General features: G+C 42.1%; 1 protein-coding gene across 8 annotated transcripts in view; it reads right to left on the reverse strand.

Annotated features, from left to right (window-relative positions):
- Positions 1-15,120, reverse strand: part of STARD13 (StAR related lipid transfer domain containing 13) — a 231,886-nt gene that overhangs the window by 100,567 nt on the left and 116,199 nt on the right. For 2 of the 8 annotated variants that reach the window (XM_066234093.1, XM_066234091.1), the window contains exon 1: positions 8,932-9,159. The exons of the other annotated variants lie outside the window; for them this stretch is intronic. The gene's annotated coding sequence lies outside the window, so the exon portion shown is untranslated. Of the gene's footprint in view, positions 1-8,931; positions 9,160-15,120 lie in introns of those variants that run through there. 8 annotated transcript variants of the gene reach the window in all.

Genomic DNA, 15,120 nt, shown 5'->3' on the forward strand with positions numbered 1-15,120 from the left:
AACAAGCCACAGGTAAACCAACATGCCATTCATCAATCCTTATTTTCACATCAACTAAGGTCCTCTTACTATTTCTCCCAGCATCTAGTCTAAAAGTTTGCCACTGATTTCCAATTCCCAGCCCTAACTCCATGCTCCCTACTAATCTTAGTAGACTTCCCCTTTTCCTTTGATGAGATCATCAAGACCGTCCTACCAAAACTGTCTTAACACCAAATATATCGTCTTTGACTTAATTCTTCTTAACCAAACCTATCAGTTGCAGACAGATGCTTTCATTGAAATAGTTCCTCTCTCTCCTTCTCCTTCTGTCCAACACTGTCTCAGCTGACCAGTCAACTCTGGAGCCCCAGGCTCATCCTGCACCAGAGCCTCTGTCGTTCCTATCCCCTCTGATGTGCTCATACCTCACATTCACCATCCACAACCTTCTTTGTCATACCCTTCCTTCAAGTCTTCACTCAAGCCAGTTCTTCAAGAGGCCCTTCCTGGCCACCTCTTCATGAAATCCAACCCCTTTCACTCACGTTCACACCACCTTTCCTCGTCTGATTTCCTCTGTTCATCAATAAACAATACAATAAATTTCGTTTATTTATTTTGTTGCTCACTGACTTCCCCACAAGAACGTAAGTGCCACAAAGGCAGAAAACTTTGCTTTTTGTTTGGCACACTGATGTATCTATATCTGTAGATCTATTGCTCTATTGCCTAAAATTGGGCCAGGTGCATAGTAGGTTTTCAATTAGTATTTGCTGAATGGAAGGAGGGAATAGGTGGATGGGTAGATTATTGCAGTAGATTCTACAAAATGGTATCATTGCTTCCTCTTCAACCCATCCTTCTAACTAAAACATTCATCCTAAATTACAAGTTAAAAAACCACTACTCTGCTCACAGATTGTCAATAGCAATACATGATTCAGGAAATAACATCTAAAAGCCTTCAGAGATCCAGGCCCAATCTCCATTCTAGCCCCACTGCCCAGGAAGCTCTCTTTTCACACATCCTTAGGTCCGCTCATGCGCAAGGACCACACATTTGTCCTGAACAGGTTCAACACCTTAAAGTTGTCGTGTTTTCTGACATATGTCCTTTTGCCTATCTTCACGCTACTTTACCGACTGAATGGATTGATGTTTCCAGGTTGTGCTCTAATGGCACACTGCCCACGAAGCTTTCCCAGTCTTCCAATTCGAACTGTGCTCCTGAAAACATGGCCTTCTCCCTCTAGTTAGGATTAAAGTCATTCTTTCTTAAACTGTGTTCACATATGCCCCCAAGATAGGGCTATAACATACTCGAGAAGGCATTCTATTTCGTCTTCTTTCACAGCTCCTTGTACATAGCAGACGATCAATAAGTTTGTCGAAATGAAATGTACAATGCCACTAGCTGTGCGTTCTGATATAAGGGAATTGTAGTAAGAGAGGCAATTAGATTCCTTGTAAAAGTAATAATACTAACACCAAATAAGTGAATGTCAGTGAGACAAAAAGAAAAAATAAAACCACAGCACAAACAAATATGAAGTAAGAGACTTTCACAATAAACTCTAAAGATATGGGTATCTTATTTCTCTCTGTTGGAATACCTGGCACAGAGAGGTCGCTTAATTTGAAGTTTGATTCTCAGATAAAAATAAACTTTTTTATTTAAACTGAGGCTCACTATTGTTGTTTAACCATTGTGTGGTTTTATTCAAGTACTTGCAAGGCTCAAAGAATACCAGTCAGGATATGTCTGCATTACATAAGAGTTCTTTCCATGGAGTAATTTATGGTTAATTCAAGAAATTGTATCTTACGTGTTTGCTCTTTCTCCTCCCCGGGCTTGTCCCTATAATGTACAGGGTAAGCCATTGGCCAGGCACAGTACAAATGGTCCAGTATGCAGGGTAATAAGCACATGTGGAAAGAACAGTTGTTCTCAGGAGATTGTTTTAAATCATTGTTTTCTTGTGGGGAATAGAGAACCCATAATTCCAAGAAGTTTTTATAGTATAATTTTCGCTGAGGCAGTAGCATGAGTTTAAATTCTAGAACCGTGAGCAACAAATTCAGACAGCATCCTCTAGCCCTTGGCTGACTGCAGAATAAACAAGTCTCCCATGTGGCCCCTTGTAGGGTTGAAGGGTAACGCCCCCCTTCCCTAAACTGCTCCCCCTCTGGTTTACTGACATCACTCATGCTTTTACTCGGCATCCATCAGGGCCCGAGCTGGCGGGGTTCAAGTCCCCCTGCAGCCGCAGTTTGCTCTCTTGTACCTCCTGGTTCAGACAACCAGTGAAGCTCACCTCTAGCTACCTAACTGACCAAAGTCCCCTGGTGCCGCCCACTCCTACTGTGGAAGGCACTGGCAAGGGGCAAGCTGCCACGCAGTTTGTGAAGGTGCTTCTCCTCGGGCATCCTTCACTTCACAAACAACAAAGCCATGTCCAGGGGCTTTCCTGACTTGGATTTCTGTAGCGTAGACCCCGCAGGACTCCACTGTCCTCTGTCCCTCCACCTCACCCTGACACGCACACACTGCACGCTGGCTGGGGTGCAGCCTGTTTGGGAGTTTGTCTATTACTGGGTTTCTGTGACTCCTTCGCCATGTAAACAGTGAACTCTTTGAAGCAGGAGACTAGTCATTCATCAATTCTTTTGCAACATGCAGAACAGGACCGTTTAGAAAAGTCCTAAAAGGAGACACATGCTTCTCTGCTCTTGTATGACAAAGGTGGACGGGCCTGCTGAGGAACTGTCCCCTGTCCACAGGTCCTGTGCCCTGGCCTCTTTACTGGGACCGTCAGGGAGTGGCACTTGTTAGTGGGGATGCTTTTCAAGTATTTTTCCAAGAACTGAAAAGAGAAAAACTTGTTCTTTTTTTTTTTAATTGATTAATTTTAGAGAGACAGAGAGATAAAGGGAGAGAGAGAGCAAGATAAAGGGAAGCATTCATTTGTTGTTCCACTTAGTTGTACAGTCATGGTCGCTTCCCATATATGCCCCACCTGGGGAACTAACCCACAGCCCTGGCGTTCCAGAGCAACACTAACTGACCCAAGTAATCATCCAGGGCCTAGAACAGGGGTCCCCAAACTACAGCCCGGCCCGCGGGCCGCATGCGGCCCCCTGAGGCCATTTATCTGGTCCCCGCCGCACTTCTTTCATTGGCGGTCAGTGAGAGGAGCACATTGACCATCTCGTTAGCCAAAAGAAGGCCCATAGTTCCTATTGAAATACTGGTCAGTTTGTTGACTTAAATTTACTTGTTCTTTATTTTAAATATTGTATTTGTTCCCGTTTTCTTTTTTTACTTTAAAATAAGACATGTGCAGTGTGCATAGGAATTTGTTCATAGTTTGTTTGTTTTTTATAGTCCAGCCCTCCAGCGGTCTGAGGGACAGTGAATTGGCCCTCTGTGTAAAAAGTTTGGGGACCCCTGGCCTAGAAACTTCCCTTTGTGAACAAAGAGATAAGTGACAAGTGGTATATCTCCATCGGCAAGATCCCAACATCATTTTTCAGTGAGGTGGTGACAGAGAACGAAGCTTATAACTCAGCTCAGTGTTCAATGGACTCCATAACCCCTATTTGATAGATTATTTCCAGTATGCTTGTGGTTTATCCTGATAAAACTTGTAGACGTTGTTATGATAAAACGGCTCTAACTCTGCCAGTCATTCTATGTAAAAGGAGATTAAATAAAGGGATTACAAAAAGCCTCTACAATTTACATAGTTTTCTTCAGAGTCATTAAACAAGTAGACTCAAGTTCTCCCTTCACTGTTTTTTAACCTCAGTTCAAGAGAAAGTTAAACCAGTCAGATACCTACCTCTCGGTGACAGTCTGCCCGTTAATGAGAATGGGTAGGACAGGCCTCTTTGGCTCTTCCCAGTGAGAACATTATTGCTGCTTCACAGAGCCTTCAAACTTTGGCTCAAAGGTTAGTTTATTTTAAACATTTTCTAAATTAAAACAGGGATAGTAGTACATTAGAAACCTAGTAAGAACTTGCTAAACTTGATCTCTCCAGATATACCCCTGGTTCTACGTAAAGTATCTAAAAAGGGGGGCAGGCCTCAGGTCAATACAATTAGGACATAATTGATCATGTAATCTTTAGATTAAGTTCTCAATTCTAATATTAAAATAATGCTGGTCACTTGTCACTTTCATATTATTTATGACTAATATTACGTTAAATATCTTTGTTCATGAAGCTCTATCTGCATATTTTTAACTACTTCTTTAGGGTAATTTCCAAGAAGGGGAATTACTACATCAGAGGGTCCTGATAAATACTGCAAAACTTCTCTTCAAAAACATGGTTAGATATTATTTTTATAACATATCTAGCCAATGTTATACCAAGGCTATCTCCAAATAGAGATGGCTGATTGACAGTTTAGTTAGCTAAGTATAGTTAGTAGGGCTCTGATAAGACTAGTAGGTTAACTGTTTATCTACTGGTGACTACATGTTGGGCGGATAAAATGTATTATGCTCACTTTGTTATAGATGGCACTGCCCACGTGGAGGCCATTGCCCAGGTGATATTAATGTGTGTCTCTGTGGACTGTGGGCAGGTAGGATCCTTGTAGCCTAGGGTTTGGTTTTAGGATTAAGCCTTTCCCACCCTTTTTGATGTGCGGTGGTACAATCCCATCATGCCTCAGATAAGTGACTTTGTATTAGAGACTTCCCTATTTTTGTATATTGGATTAAAGGTTTGGATTTCTACACTATAAGATGGGGGCAGAATGGGAGCTTGCTCTCTTAGTTCCTGAGATTAACATTAGAGAGCAGAGCAGAGAAAGGCCATGTGGAGGAGGCCAGGAGAAGCAGCCAAGATGGCAGAGTGTTGAGTGAGAAGCCAGTTTGTGCAGAGTTTGTGCAGGGAGAAGGAAGGAGATGGGGAACAGAGGTGAATACAGTCTGGTGACCTAGAAATCTTTGATTCTAGGAAACTCGGATAAGTCAGTAGCTTTGTGAGCACTGAATGTGAGTGGGTTTTAGAGCCCAGTGTGTGTTTTTACTTGCCTGCCGGGTGCAAGCTAGGATTAACGATGATGGCCCACCAGTTTTTGGCTCCGTTGTTTCTTCACCGACTGTCCGAATCCAATGCGAACCTGCATGGGCCAGGCGGCTGCTATGATGGTGGCCCTGGCCACTGGCTTTACACTACATATAGCTTAAGATCATCTATATGCTATTCGGTAATAATGGTCAAATTATTCCAGACATAGAAATGGAAAAAGTGTGTGATTATAGTATATCACAAACAAGATAATATTTTCAGAGAGATAGAGAAAGAATGAGTTGTTCATTCATTCAACAAACATTAGAATACCAGCCAGTTATTAGAAACAACGGTAGGCATCAGGGACTCAAAAACCATGTTGCCTTCCCTTTCTTCGTGGGGCCAACAGAGGGAGAAAGATAGGTAAATAAAGTAGAACGAGATAAGAACTTTATTGGAAGTTTATACGAGGGAATCATGAACGAAGACGCTCCTGAACCCATGGAGGAAGGGTGTTGGGGAAGGCTAAGGACTAGTGATGTCTCAGGTCATCCGGAGGATAAAGAGAATGATGAAAAGTAGTAGAGAGTAATTTAGTAGGTCCCAGGGAATGGAATAAGCAGAGCATGAAGGTGTGAAAACCCATGGAGAATTAGGGTCCAGTTGGTGGGAACAGGAGGAGGAACATGACTGGCAACCTGGTTAGTTCTTCCCATGAAAGGCTCTAGGGGTTCAAAAGAAGGAGAAACACAACTTTTTTTTTTCCTTTTTTCTGAAGCTGGAAACGGGGAGAGACAGTCAGACAGACTCCCGCATGCGCCCGACCGGGATCCACCCGGCACGCCCACCAGGGGCGATGCTCTGCCCACCAGGGGGCGATGCTCTGCCCCTCCGGGGCGTCGCTCTGCCGCGACCAGAGCCACTCTAGCGCCTGGGGCAGAGGCCAAGGAGCCATCCCCAGCGCCCGGGCCATCTTTGCTCCAATGGAGCCTTGGCTGCAGGAGGGGAAGAGAGAGACAGAGAGGAAGGAGGGGGGGGTGGAAAAGCAAATGGGTGCTTCTCCTATGTGCCCTGGCTGGGAATCGAACCCGGGTCCCCCACAGGCCAGGCCGACGCTCTACCGCTGAGCCAACCGGCCAGGGCCAAGAAACACAACTTTGAGAAGATTGGAAAAGAGATAAGAGAAGCCTTTCAATGATGGGCAGGATTTGTTAAGAAAGGGAAGAAAGGCCTATTCCAGAAGCAATTAGTGACTTTGAAGTTTTTAAAGCATTTTCACATATAGTTTGATGTCATCTGACCTCCACAACGACCTTACATGGTAAGGTATACATTCCTATTCCTCTATTGCAGCAGAGGAACTACAAGTCAGTGGGGTTAGGTGACTTGCCAAGGGTCACACGGTTGAGTGAGGTGGGTCACAGGGCTGCCATGCTTCACAATTCAGTGAATGGTGCCCATAGGGATGGTTTTGTTTGGTGCATGGTGGTGCTGGGCAGCTCAGATGAGCAGGTCTGACTTTTGACTTGTGATGTCCTTTGCACCATACTTAAAATGAAGTGGTTTATAATAAAACACACTAATGGTCCTTAACTATTACTTTTAATATTTTACACATCTGTATATCTTATATAAAGATAAGTGTGTGTGTGTGTGTGTGTATATATATGTATATAATATGCATATATAAACTGTAAAAAAAATAGGTATGTTAACTTTCACTATCATCCATTTTCCTTATATTAGAAATATTTAAAATTAAATATATTTAACCCATACTAAATCAAGGCAGTATTGCATGAGTTTGAATTCAACTTCTAAAATTTCAACCTGTTCGAGGGAATGATGAGAAAATATCAAAGGACAATTTCCCATAGAGAAACACCATTGGTGTAAGCACCTCCAGGAGTGCGCTACTGCCAGCAAAAGTGCTGTGATCGACTATGGGAATTTTCAAACAACCTAGACTTTTTCAGCTTTTTTCAGTGTAGAATGCTTCATGTCCAAGGAAATGAACACTTCTCTCCAAGGAAATGGGGCAACTTTATAAATAACATATACAGTGAGAGCTAATAACACAAGACACAAATATCTTACTAATATTTGAAATGTCCCTTAGATACAAAGAGATGGCTAGAAGTAATCACTATATTTATAAGCAGTGAAACAGATTCATTAAAAAGTTATCTTCCTCACGGTCATCAAGTTAGGCAACGTCAGAGTAGTGGCTGACACCCAAGGTTTCCGTTATCTTGGTCCTTACAATAAATTCAAAACGTCTTCATGAGGTCTGACATGGGTACTGTCAGAAATTCGTAAATACTCTTTTGCACATTAGAATAACAGGTGTAGAGGCTCTGCTGTCACATGTCAGCATATGTCAGCACACGTGAGTTTAGCTCACCCAGAATTTACTGGCTGGCCTATCTGATATTTTCATATACAGATACTACTTTATATGTCAAGCAAAACATGATCTGGATTTTCACAAAGAATACCCCACGCACATCCCTACATGACTGCATGAGTTGCACAACCTCCACAGAGAGCTCTGTCTATTGCTATTATCTTCTTCTCCAAATCTAGATTATAGGAAACAGGGCAAGCTTCTGAAACGACAGTAAAACACAAGGTACAACTTTCAGTTTCTGATTCCCTGAATAGAAAATACACAAATGTGGCATTCATAATAAATGTGTGGAAGGGGCCCTGCAAGAACCATATGGTTGCCAGGAACAGCACAGTCTCATTCAAAGGTGCCAGACACTAATGAGACCAGAATGTCAGGAGAAGCAGAAATTGATCAATACTTCTCCCCTACTTGTAGTTGTCCCCACCTTCAGTTGTGGTGCTCGCTCTAAGTAAATGAAATCAATCAGCAAGGATTTCTGTAACATGCACGGAACAGTTGTCTCCTAGAGTCTAACAGAAGATAAATGATTCCAGACCTTGGACCGTGGCCATTTTCCCACACATGCTACAAAGTTCTGACATCCATATTGGGCCACAACACAGAGTGCTTTCTGCTTTTGGGAATTCACAGCCATGGCTTCCACTTCAGGCTTGGATAGACAAGCTGCTAATACCAACACAAAATAAGCCCCTTCTTGCCTGTATAAGTTGTAAGAGCATTGCCTTTTTCTGATAAAAGACTTCCTTGCTATTGTTCATATAAGCTTAGCTTTCCGAATCACTGCATTAGATCTCCTTGGAATTAGACAAGTCCCAGCCTAATAAACATACGACATATGACATCAAACGCAAATGATTTAGATGTAACATACAACAACAGACAGCACAAAATCCAACTTCGTTTTAAGACTAATATGCTAGAAAATGTACCAAACATAAACAGCAGGATTGGTAATTGTAGCTAGTGTTCTGGAGAAGGGTACAAGACTTTTTGAGAAAGATTAAACTAAAAGAAGTTCCAGAAGCTGTTTCCTTTAAAAATTATGTCAACAAAATAACATTATTTGGAAGGCATGAAGAAATCGAGGTTATATTCATAGCTAGCTATTTACCTAACAGGTCCCAAGGAAGAAATGTCCAATAGATAACATTTACTGACAGTTTCTTAAATCTGAGAAATGGGCACTTTCCACTAAACTGCTTTTGAAGAAAGAAACAAATAATTTTGCCCAGTTCAAAAAATAAATAAATAAGTTTAATACCAATATCTATAGTCTGAGATAAAAACCAATTCTGAAGTTAAATAAAAGTAAAATATATAGCAAATCCTACTGTAGCTGTCAAATGTTTTTAAAGTGAATGATCAAAATGAGAGGCACTGCTTTAAATTCTGAATCCAGTTCTTGCTAAAAGAATGTCCTTCTAAATAATCAAATACACCACAAGAAAAACTTCAGATATCAATATCAAAACACACACTGCAAAGAGAAAGTAACTGTTGTCTTACCCACAACCAGGATCTCTTTTTGTATGGAATACAAACTTTCTTTGTTTTAAAAAACGTCCTTAGGCTGTGCTGTACCTTTGAAACAAAACCACCACCCTCTTCTTCATTTCATTTTCTGCTGTCTTGAAAAACACTGCTCCTCAGAAACTGACAGATGGAGTATCTGTCCCTGAGTGCTTCCTGGTCGTTATCTGTGCCAGCAATATTTCCTCTGTGCTTAGCTGTTGGCTGTGGGACTGCTCCCCTCATTCTAGCCTCATCAATGGTGTGCCTGGTTTGAGGTTGGCTCTGGCCCCTCCTCTTGCCCTAAGAAGGAAAACAAAAACTCACAGCTGGCTTTGCTATAAATCCTCTAGTTTAAATCTGGTTCTGTGGCGATGGTGTAGATGAGAGGGAAAAGCTGCCAGTCTGTTACAGACTGGGAGGGGTGATCCTCTCCTGGGGTCCCTCAAACCAGTGCCAAGCATGTCTGTTATTTAACAAATCCCATTTTTAAGTCAGTCTGCAATTACACAGAATGGGAGAAAGGGCTTGAAACCAAGCTTGGGTTTTTCCGTGCCTAACATGACTCAAAAGATGTCCGTGACTGACACACACACACACACACACACACACACACACACACACACACCATGACTGCATAGTGTTTAACAGGTTAATATTGTGAAAGTCAATTTTAAAGAGAGACTGGAAAGGACTAAATCCCCAAATAAAACATTATAAAACTGGTACATTTGTAATTTTCTATCCTAAAACATGTCCTCATTCATATTCAGATGACCCTGCATCTCCTAAACAATAGAAGTTGCTGGTATTTGAACCACGGACAATGAGCCTAATGAATCAAGAGAACTCAGAGATGCCTACAGGTTGTAAGAAAGAAGCTTGCTCTACCGAGCAGAGTCAAACAAATGACCACATGGCACCAGTCTGCTCTGTAAATCAGTGGGACAAAAGGGACCTTTTTAAACTTACATATTCTGCATGGTCAACAGTAATCGAAGTCCTTTATCAAGCAGAAGTAGTGAACATTTAGAGCAAATAGTAGACATGAGTGCCACTAAAATAAGGCAAAAGATTTGTTGACTGTACTAGGACCCAGAGCCAGAAGACCTAGATTCAAGTTGCTTCTTGGACAGTGTCCTTGAACCTGAAGGGCACAATGACAAGCTCTGCTGACATTACAGGTAATGCAAGATTAGATTAAGATGCAAAGTCCTGTGTTGTTATTGATCAACATTTGTATTGTTCTTTTCTACAAGAAAGAGAATATTAAATGGGTATCAAAATTTAATCTAGCGAAGGATGGCATCAAACTAAACCCCACAGGCTGTGATAAGGAGAGCTAAAGATGGAAGGGTTCTGGGAATAACATGCAGGTGTAAAGTGCATGCTGAGGACAGCAGGAACTCAGACTGTGCATAGGAGGACTTTCTGTGAGGGAATATGCAGTAAGCACAGGTCAGAGTGGTGTGGAGAGGTAAACGTGTGAGACTTGAGTTCTCTTCTTCCACAGTCCCACAACAGAATCCTGGAGCTGTCCTCTGCCACTGGTCTGTGCACCCAGTAAGGGCAGGGACAGACACAAATGGCATTGTTGAGTAAGTGAATGAATAAGATATCAAACGAGATGAGAGTTACCTCACTCTACAGGATGGCTCATGGGTTATTGTGAGAAGCCTGAGCTTCAAATTTTAAAATCAGATACTTTGAGAGACTACCTGTGTGTCCTTCCTGTCTCCTCAAATGTGAGCTTGCGATTTGTAGGAAAAGAGGTTTTCTGGGTCGCTGAAAAGAGAGGAGATTTTGTTCAGGAACTCCCTGAGCTGATCCAGTTTCTACATTACCACCCACTCCTCCCTTCCCTACTTCCTCCCAAGAGAATGTCATGTTGCAGATAATGCATGTGAGTCAAGAAACAGGGTGTTTGTAAACATCCCTTAATGAGAGTACATGGATTGTTAGGCTAGATTCTGTCTGTTAGGATGCAAGTTCTTGCTTGCTGTGGCCGGCAAGAAGTAGGTTTTCGAAGTCCAGGGAGCCCCTACTCCACACAGGTTGTGTCAGGGCACTGTGGACTCGGGATTGAGGAAGGGGAGGTGACATGGGCTCCTGCTCCCACCCTGCTGCCAGTGCATCTCCGGGGTCTTGACCAAGTACACTGGAAAGTTAGCCCACTCTTATCACGGCTTCAGGTGTCTGAGCTCTCCCCCTCAACGTGAAGTGTGATACCAATCTGGTGTAAGAGAATTCACCAACTGTGAAGATCTAATCTGAGAAATGTCTTTGACTCCTGTAACGTGCAAGGTATTCTACTAGACCAGTGGTTCTCAAAGTGTGTGCCAGGCGCACTGGTGTGCCCTAGAAGACTTCCAGGTGTGCCCTATGGTATTCCAGCGAAATATGTGCCTGTTGGGGACCAGAAAACCAACAGGGTTTTGGGAGTTTAGATTTTTGGGGGACAGAGGTGTGGGTAATTGTCTGTAAACTGACAGTCTGCCCAACCCCCACCTCACTTGCCTGATTAGGTTGCTAAAGGTTGTTAAGCTGTGGTGCTGGATTGTTTACACTACCCGGATGTTCCCCGGAAAGACTGGAGGCAAGTTTCTTCTATCCTTTGTTTGGTGTAAAGTTAAGATGATATGTATGGTGGGGGTTTTGGATTGATGATTAAACATAAGGAATTGTCTCTTGAAGTCTTTTGGATTTCTATAAAAGAAGAGTATGTGGCAGTATCTAAAAAAGCTTTGAACATTTTACTATAATTTTCAACATCCTATTTATGTGAATTAGGATTTTCTACCTTCAACACAATTAAGAGTAAAAAGAGAGGAATTATTCAATGTATTGATGAGGAAATGAGAGTTTGCCTTTCAAATATATGCCCAAACATTGAAGAAATCGCTAGGACACATCAGGCTCATGTTTCACATAAACACAAGAATGAAAAAACAACACATTCACACGGGGACCTGCCGAATTTACTAAATCTTACTAAGAATGTATCTATATATATAAAAAGATAACTTTTTGTTGTTTTATTTTTTATTTTTTAACCCCTCCTTTTTACAGATTCTAAAAAGCATAAAAAATGTAACATAAAAATGTTTTTTAATGTCAAAATAAATTTAATTTTGTTGTATTTATTTTGTTTAATTACCATAAAAGCACGCTTGGACTTTATATTTTTTTCTTTAATATTTGACTTAATTATTATAACATATTTCTCAGAAATTTGTATATAATGCGCCTACAATTGTTTGTAGGATTTTTTAAAAAGATTTTATTTATTCATTATAGAGGGGGGGGAGAGAGAGAGAGAGAGAGAGAGAGAGAAAAGGGGGGAGGAGCAGAAAGCATCAACTTCCACATGTGCCTTGACCAGGCAAGCCCAGGGTTTTGAACCGGCAACCTCAGTGTTTCCAGGTTGACATTTTATCCACTGCGCCACCACAGGTCAGGCTATTTGTAGGATTTTAAATGTGCCCCGACTTCAAAAAGCTTGAGAACCACTGTACTAGCCCCTCAGAGGCTGCACGCCTCCAGCTCTCCAGAGCCGGTTACAGTGGCTCAGTGGTTGCACACTAAAACAGAAGGTGACTAGCAGGAGACAGAAATGTGCAGTTGGGGCTCAAGAGGGAAAGAGCATATCTACTGTGAGGAGGAGGAGTGGACAATCCGGTCAACATGACTAAGCAGTGCTATTAAAGTTTGGGAAGGTTTTGCACAGGCAGGATGAGGGGGAAGACACTCAAAAGAGGACATTCCCGGAGGAAGGAATGAGCTCTAAGATATCAAAACGGAAGCACGGCAAGCTTGGGAAGTAGTGAGCCATCTGCTGAAGCATGGGGAACACGTGGGGACCATAAGGGATGAGACTTCAGAGACTGGGTGGAGGGAGCCACACTGTGGTGTGCATGGCCTTGAGCACTGGGAGTGGGGTGGGGAGTTAATATGAGTTCAACGAGCAATCATGAACCCTCGGGGCAGTTTGAGTACAGCTATAACACAGTCTGAGCAGTGAGATCTGAAACCATGCTTAGGATGGATTATAAAGAAGACAGGAGGCAGGCTGATCCACTTGTACCAGGCCATTGCAATCACTTAAGCAAGAGGTCATGAAGGCTTAGCCTTGGAGGAAGGGGATTAAAAAGGAAAGGGAGCTAGAGGCCACTGAATAGACATGGGAGTCAAGGGGGAGGAGTCAGATTTATTCCTACCTTGTGGAATTTTCCTGGAGATATCAGCTGACAGATGTACAAACATAGGCAACTTTTTATTACTGCATTACTTATAATAGCAAAAGATTACAAACTATGTAAATGCCACCATTAGGGAACTTATAAATTGCGGTACAACCAAATAATGAAATACTATGTATGCAGCCATTTACAACATATATCTGCTCACAAAAATAAGGGATATTTTATTGCTTCATATTCATTTTTGATATATCCCCTAATTTTTGTGAGAAGTATATATAGTTACAAGAAAGCTGTTGTACAATATTGGTGACAGGCACCAGATTGCTAGTGGTTAAGGAGTATATGTGTAGAAGACAAGTTATAGGCAAGAAGTAAACTTATGAAAGGGAAACAAAGAAAAGGAAATTGTGAGGAATGGAATGAGGACTTGGCGGTAACCTCAGCATTTGGATCCTGTTCTCAGATTGGCACCCGTCTTCTCCAAAACCAGGACAACCGAGAAGTGGGCAGTGTACAGCTACCCAAGCATATGTGGCAGGTTTGCCCTCATCCACCAACTCAAAGTTGCCAGAACCCTACCTAACTCAGCCCTCCATGTTTTTGTGTTCAAAAGCCCAATGCCCACGTGCCTGGGCGAATCAGTACTCAAAAAGGAATACCATTCCATGGGACAAAAGTCCTTTTAAGGATTATACCAGTTGGCAAAGCAAATGGCATGACATCTGAAGCTTCCCATTTTTATTGACCCCTGGGCATAAGAAGTCAGGTGAGTGTCACATGCAATATTGCAATATCCATGCTCAGGTATAAGTGCAGTGCAAATTCATACACCGAGAACAGCAATAATAACTAGGACTGATCCACTGGTCCTCAGTCTTACATTCTTTAAACTGGAGACTGATATTTCAATCATCAGTCCCTTTCTTTTTAATCACAGAATGTGTCTTTAATGACCACATGCAAGAAGTAGAGTTCAGCCTCACAGAACGGATTCGAAACTGACAACAAACTCTGGGAGCCGACACGAGCCATATGTCCTTTGAAAAGGCACCATAGGAAGGACCCTAGAGACAACAGATAGGACTCCTTGAGGATTTTTTATATTCTTACAAAGAGCAAGACCCAGCTATTATTAACTGTTTCTCATCAGAGGAAACACACTGAGGAAACAGAGCTCTGCAGAGGACTGCTGCATACCAAGGGGAGAGCCGTTCAGAGGTTGACACAACGTGAACTATTTGCCTTGTGCCCAGAATCTGTTCAAGAGCAGGTTAGCAGCCATGCTACATGGGTGATGAGAGCAGTGTGGCTTCACGGATGAAAGTGTTCTCTCTCCCTTTTTTTTCTTTAATATTTTTATTGATTGATTTTAGAGAGAGAGGAAGGGGGGAGACAGACAGGAACATCAATTTCTTCCTGTGCATGCCATGACCAGGAATTGAACTAGCAACCATCGTGCTTTGGGGCAACCAATGGAGCAATCAAACCCAAATGTCTGGGTTCTACTCTTGACTCTGCCCATGCAAGCTGCATGAGCTTAGGACAATGAGATCGCTCATGGTTCACTGGATACTAACAGTACCCCTCTTGGGGATGTTGTGAAAATTAAGTGGGTTAATATATGTACAATGCTGGGAACATTCAGTACATGTTACTTATTGTTCCATAGTTCAAATTTTAAAAGAGTGGTGATTACAACTACACCACTTAAAGGATTGATTTGATCAACCATAATTCAATAAACAATACTCTGCATAAATAGCTAATTGCACTACTTATCTGAAATTTACTTTAAAACACGAGCATATATGATACCATGTTATGTGTATGGCACTTAGGTTAAGCTATAATCCAGGTGCTGCTAGCATGGAATCAAGCCTTCATAGTCGAAGATAGTCTAGCTGTGATTCCAAAGAGGGAGCTGAGATCTGTTCCTCTCCAGTCATTTCACATCCTGGGAAGTATGGTGGAATAGATGGATAAA

Source organism: Saccopteryx bilineata, chromosome 6 (assembly GCF_036850765.1).
Source record: "Saccopteryx bilineata isolate mSacBil1 chromosome 6, mSacBil1_pri_phased_curated, whole genome shotgun sequence".
Classification (NCBI taxonomy): domain Eukaryota; kingdom Metazoa; phylum Chordata; class Mammalia; order Chiroptera; family Emballonuridae; genus Saccopteryx; species Saccopteryx bilineata.